The following is a 5,277-nucleotide window of genomic DNA, read 5'->3' on the forward strand; positions in this document are numbered from 1 at the left end:
GAGGGGTTGGCGGCTGGGGACCGGAGTCGCCTCCCCGGGGCAGATTGCGCGTTCCCCGGCTGGCCCTGTTCGGGGCGGCGAGCAGAGGCCTGGCCTGGCCCCTCCGCTGCCGTGTCCCCCTTGCCAGCTCTCGGCGGCATGTACGGCGCCGGGGAGGGGGCCGGGGAGAGGTCCGGGCCCCGCCCGCGGGCGGGAGGAGAGGGGCGGGAGGCGGGAGCGCCCACACCCCGCCCCCGCCCCCGGATCCAGCCCGCGGAGCCCGCGGCCAGGGCGGCGCAGACCAGCCCAGCGACTCTCCCGGGCTGCCAGCCGGGACGCGGGGCCGCCGCCGCTGCCGACGACGAGTCTGCCCTCGTCCCGCGCCCCCGGGGCTCACGGAACCAGGTAACAGCCGCAGCGCGCGGGTCCTAGAGACGGGGGCCGTCCGCGGAGGCCGGTGGGTCCCAGCGCCTGCGGGGGCTCTGCACCCTCCTAGGCTCCCGAGGCCGGGACGGGGAGGGGACCCGCCCGGGAGAGGAGCCTCCGGGAGCGCACGGGAAGGCCCGGCACGGCCGCGGAGCGGCGCGGGGAAACTCCGAGCTTTCGGGCTGTCGCGCGTTCCGGGCGGGCAGACGGGGCAGAAGATCGGACGGGGCTGAGCGGCCAAACTGCGCGCGTAGGGGGCGAGCCGAGGGGCCGAGCGGGGGCCGTCTCCGCGCCTTCCTGCGCTGGGGAAGGAAGGGCCGGGGCGGGGGGCGGGCGACGCCGCGGAATGTCTCCCCTCCGCCGAGGCCCACGCGGAGAGCGGGAAGTGGGGGGGGGGGGGCCCGGGGAGATGGACAGGCACCCTGCCCCCTCCCCGACCGCCGCATTCCAGGCTGGAGCCGCGGATGAGGTCATCCCGTCCGGTTCCCCTCTGGCCAAGACAGCCGGCCGGCCCCTTCCCCCGCGGAGCGACCCTCCGCGTCCTGAGCCCGTCCCCCCAGAGAATGTGGGATGGCCGAAGCCCTTCTCGGACTTCCAATCCCAGCCGCCCTCCAGATCGTTCTGCCTTCGCCCCAGCCGTGCCAGACCCGTGACTTTCCAGGCCCTTTTCCTAGACCGGGAAACTGAGGTTTAGACATGAGAGAAGGGACTGGTCGGGAGGCCGCAGCCGTAAGAAACGTGGCTCTGGGACCCGAGACGCGGCCCGCGGCCGCTCCGCCTCGTGAGGTCCAGGGCTGATTCGACTCTAACTCGGGGCGGTGGGCACGAAGAGCGTCTCCTTTCCACTGTCCCTGTCGCTCCCTAATGGCGCACGGTGCCCCTCTTGGAATACGGAGGACTGGGTCCTCTAGCGCGACTGAGGACAACTAGCTACCCCGTTCTGGCTTCAGTTTCCCCATCTCTCCACCTTGAAGCGTCTTGACTTTGAGGGGCAGGAGAAGCCAGCCCCTCGGGTTAACCCCTTATCCCAGGGGCCAGGGCAGGTTTGGGGGAGCTGCCATAACCAAGACAGGGACCCGCTGTCCAGCGGTTGGTGGTGGGGAGGTGTCACCCAGCTGGATGCCTGCAGGAAGGGGGCTGTGTGCACCCGAGCAGAGACCTCCAGGATGAAACGTGGGGCCCTGGCCAGCCCTGCGGCCTGCGGGTGACCCCCAGGTGAATGCCAGGCTGCAGCTGCCCCCATGCTCTCCTTCAGAGCCGCCCCTGGCCTCCCCGGAGCACATGTGCATCCACAGCGGCCCCTGTTGGCCCGATCCCGGCTCCAAAGCTTGTCCTTGTGTCATTCCCACCCCTGAGTGAGCTCAGGCCCTGCGCCCAGGCCCTGACTGTATCTACATGGTAAATATTAGGACTCCAGGGACACCGAGGCTGTGTGGTGACCTCCTTTCCCAGGTCACAGGCACCGAATCTGCAGAGCTGGGTCTCCTGTCTCCCAGGCCTGCACCGAACCCCATGCTTTCTCAGGACTGGGCATCCAAGCCCTCCACCTCCCCCTCCCCATTCCCCATCACCTTTGCCCCCACCCTGGGGCAACAGCGATGTTGGTCTGTGACTGAGGGTAAATGCCTCCTTTCTGAGCCTCGTTTTTTCCATCTGTAAAAGGGGTGCTCTGAACACTAACGGGTGGTATTCCTGGGCAGGTGAGGGGAGGTGAACCTGGCACCAGGACGCTTGGAGCCCTGCTTACTGCAGTGCCAGGTGAGGCACACCTGATGGCCAACAGTGAATGCCCTGTGGTTGGCAGCAAGTGCCACGTGGCTGCCACCAGGGGTCCCTGGAATGAGAGATGTTAGTGTAAAGGTGACAGAGTTGAACCCCCGGCTGCCCTGCTCCAGCATCTGAGGGTTTCATTACATCTCTACCCTTACAACTCCCCTGGGAGGGAACTGCCTGTCATTTCCACGTGGGAAGACGGGTCCCAGGAGCAGTGCCCTGCCCTCAGCCCCATTGTGCTGCAGGGTCTCTCTACTACAGTAGGCAGGGTGGAATGGAGGTGGGATACTCTTGGGGGGTGCCCAGAAACATTTGAAAGATGAGATCATCACAAGATTGGGAAGGAAGCTGGTCTCCCAAGTCAAAAGTGACCATGGGGGTTCAAGGAGGAGGAGCCCCTTGCTGGGAGATGAGGTCCTGCCTTAAGAAGTCAGGGAGGCCAGGCGTGGTGGTTCACACCTGTAATCCCAGCTCTTTCAGAGGCTGAGGCAGGAGGATAGCTAGAGTTCAGGAATTTGAGACTAATCTGGGCAATGTTGTGACACCCTGTCCTTACAAAAAGTGGAAAAATTAGCTGAGCATGGTGGTGTGTACCTGTAGTCCCAGCTACTCAGGAGGCCGAGGTGGGAGGATCACTTGAGCCTGGGAGTTTGAGGCTGCACTTAGCTGTGATGGAGCCACTGCACTCAGCCTGGGTGGCAGAGTGAAATCCTGCCTCAAAGGCAGGTGGATCACCTGAGGTCGGGAGTTCGAGACTAGCCATGACCAACATGGAGAAACCCCATCTCTGCTAAAAATACAAAATTAACTGGGCGTGGTGGTGTGCACCTGTAATCCCAGCTACTGGGGAGGCTGAGGCAGGAGAATCACTTGAACCCAGGAGGTTGCCATGAGCTGAGATCACGCCACTGCACCCCAGCCTGGGCAACAAGAGCCAAACTCAGTCTTAAAAAAAAGAAAAAAGTCAGGGAGCTGGGGTGGGGGCAAGTGGGTGAGGCCACATGGCAGACCCTTCTGCATGACATTTTACAGCACAGGAACACCCACCCCACCCCCATTCCACCCCTCAGAGACACATCCTTAAACCCTGCTGGGCAGGGAAACTTGGCCCTGCCTCAACCTGTCACTTAAGCCTGGACAGTTCCTCCGTCTCCACCGAACCTCAGCGCTCCCTGTCCGATGGGCCACCCTGCAGCTCTGTGGGCTTGTTGGAGAATCAGATGACATCATGTAATGGTTGGCCAACTGTGGAGCGCTTCAGAACTTCAGCAAACATTCCATGAGGACTTCATGGTGCTGGGGGTGCCAGGGAGGGAAAAGGATGATTCAGAAGCACCCCCCATCCAGGGGGAGGAGTTAGGGTTGAGGGAGGATCAGATGGTGGGAAGGGAAGAGAATGCAGTCCGAAAACAAAGCAAGCTTTGTCTTATTGCCTTCTTTGTTCTTATCTTGTTATTTAACCTATTTTGAATTTCAAATAACATCCGAAGCGCAGTATTGAGATTTTTATGCTTGGAGGAGGCAGCAGTGGTTTATAAAAAAGGAAGCAGGCTGAGCCACAGATGTAGGTGTTCTTGTTAAGGATCATGATTGACTTTGATCAGCTGAGGTCCCAGGTCTGTATAGGTAAGTGACTGGCCCAAGGTCACAGTGTGAGGACACCGGGTACCCTGCCTGCCCTCCCACTCTCTCAGCAGGGGTCGGGGTGATGTTTTGCCATTCGGGTTATCGCAGAGATCTGTGATTCACTTGGCATTAATTTGGCACTTGCTAAGTGCAGAGCCCAAGCTGGGTGCCCGAGGGAGGAAGGCAGGAAAATCCAGGCGGCCGCCCCACCCTCCCAGTGCGTTGCTGATCTCAAAAGGCGAGACTGGGTTCCACAAGCCAGTCAAGGGCTTATGTGAGTCAGAGGCTTTGAGTTCAAGTCTCGACTAGCTCTAGATCTGACCTTGAGTCAGCTTGGCCCTCTCTCGGCCACAGGAAAACCAGACGTGAGACCGAAGGATCACAGGTGCCCTCTAGCCTGGACTTGGTATGACACTAGAAGGAAAAGGTCAGAACAAGCAATCCTTAGAGAGGCTGGAGCTGGGGAGGGTGTGTGTGTGTGTGGGGGGGGTGTTGGGGGTGGGGAATCAGGAAGGGAGAGATGGGCAAGAAATAGCTTTTGGCACTAGCTGAGCTTTTTCCAAAGCTTGTTCCCTGACAACAAGGCTCCTACAGCAATTTGACAAACTGTGATAAAGTCTTTTCCTGCGGGCCTTCTCAGAGCCTTGAATATGCTCACGCAGGGAGGGGGCAGCTGAAAAAAAGCCACTTTTGACCACAGGATCCTTATTCCAGGAAGCTCCTTGAAGGTGGAGGGTTCAGAGGAGCCTCTGCTCTGCCCGTTTACCCAGCTTCACAAAGCCTTGGTGAGGTGTCCGCTCCCCCCTGGCGTCTCTGGGTGGCAGAGGTTTTAATGCACAGAGAAGGGAGGTGACTTACTCAATACTCCAGCAGGAGGCAGTGTAGCCTGGGACTCCAGGGCTCTGGGATGTGGGGTCTGTTTGTTTCCTATGATGTAGCCTCAGGCAAGTTACTTCACTCTGTGCCTCAGCTTCCCCTCTCTAACATCGTGCTTCCCTTAGGAGTATTGTATGGGTTTAAACGATGATGCAGGTCACGTCTTGGCACTTAGTGCTTCATAAGTTGACCCTGCAGAATGAGCGCTTTTTTTTTCTTTGAGATAGGCTCTCGCTCTGTCGTCCAGGCTGGAGTGCCGTGACACAATCACGGTTCATTGCAGCCTCGACCTTCCGGGCTCAAGCGATCCTCCCTTCTTAGCCTCCTGAGTAGCTAGGACCACAAGCACATACCACCACGCCCAACTAATTTTTTTTTTATGTTTTTGTAGAAACCAGGTCTCATTATGTTGCTCAGACTTAGAATGAGTGCTTCTATTTTTTCCTGACACACAGCTTAAGCGTATAGCTCGATGAATTCTTTGTCCCTTGTTCAGTCAGTACCTGCTCAGACACTGCGATCATTCTGATTTCTCATGGCATCAATTGGTTATGCCTGTTCTTTAACTTTCTTTCTTTTTTTTTTTTTTTTTTTTTT

At 59.0% G+C, this 5,277-nt stretch overlaps 1 protein-coding gene across 3 annotated transcripts in view; it reads left to right on the forward strand.

Annotated features, from left to right (window-relative positions):
* The first annotated feature begins 264 nt into the window (after window positions 1-264).
* Window positions 265-5,277, forward strand: part of CDC42EP1 (CDC42 effector protein 1) — an 8,837-nt gene continuing 3,824 nt past the window's right edge. The window contains exon 1 of one of the 3 annotated variants that reach the window (XM_032266687.1): window positions 265-384. The gene's annotated coding sequence lies outside the window, so the exon portion shown is untranslated. Of the gene's footprint in view, window positions 385-1,505; window positions 2,164-3,129; window positions 3,805-5,277 lie in introns of those variants that run through there. The other 2 variants (XM_032266689.1, XM_032266688.1) reach the window with 2 other exon arrangements.

This window comes from Sapajus apella, unplaced genomic scaffold (genome assembly GCF_009761245.1).
Source record: "Sapajus apella isolate SASKATOON/1434 unplaced genomic scaffold, GSC_monkey_1.0 scaffold160, whole genome shotgun sequence".
NCBI lineage: Eukaryota > Metazoa > Chordata > Mammalia > Primates > Cebidae > Sapajus > Sapajus apella.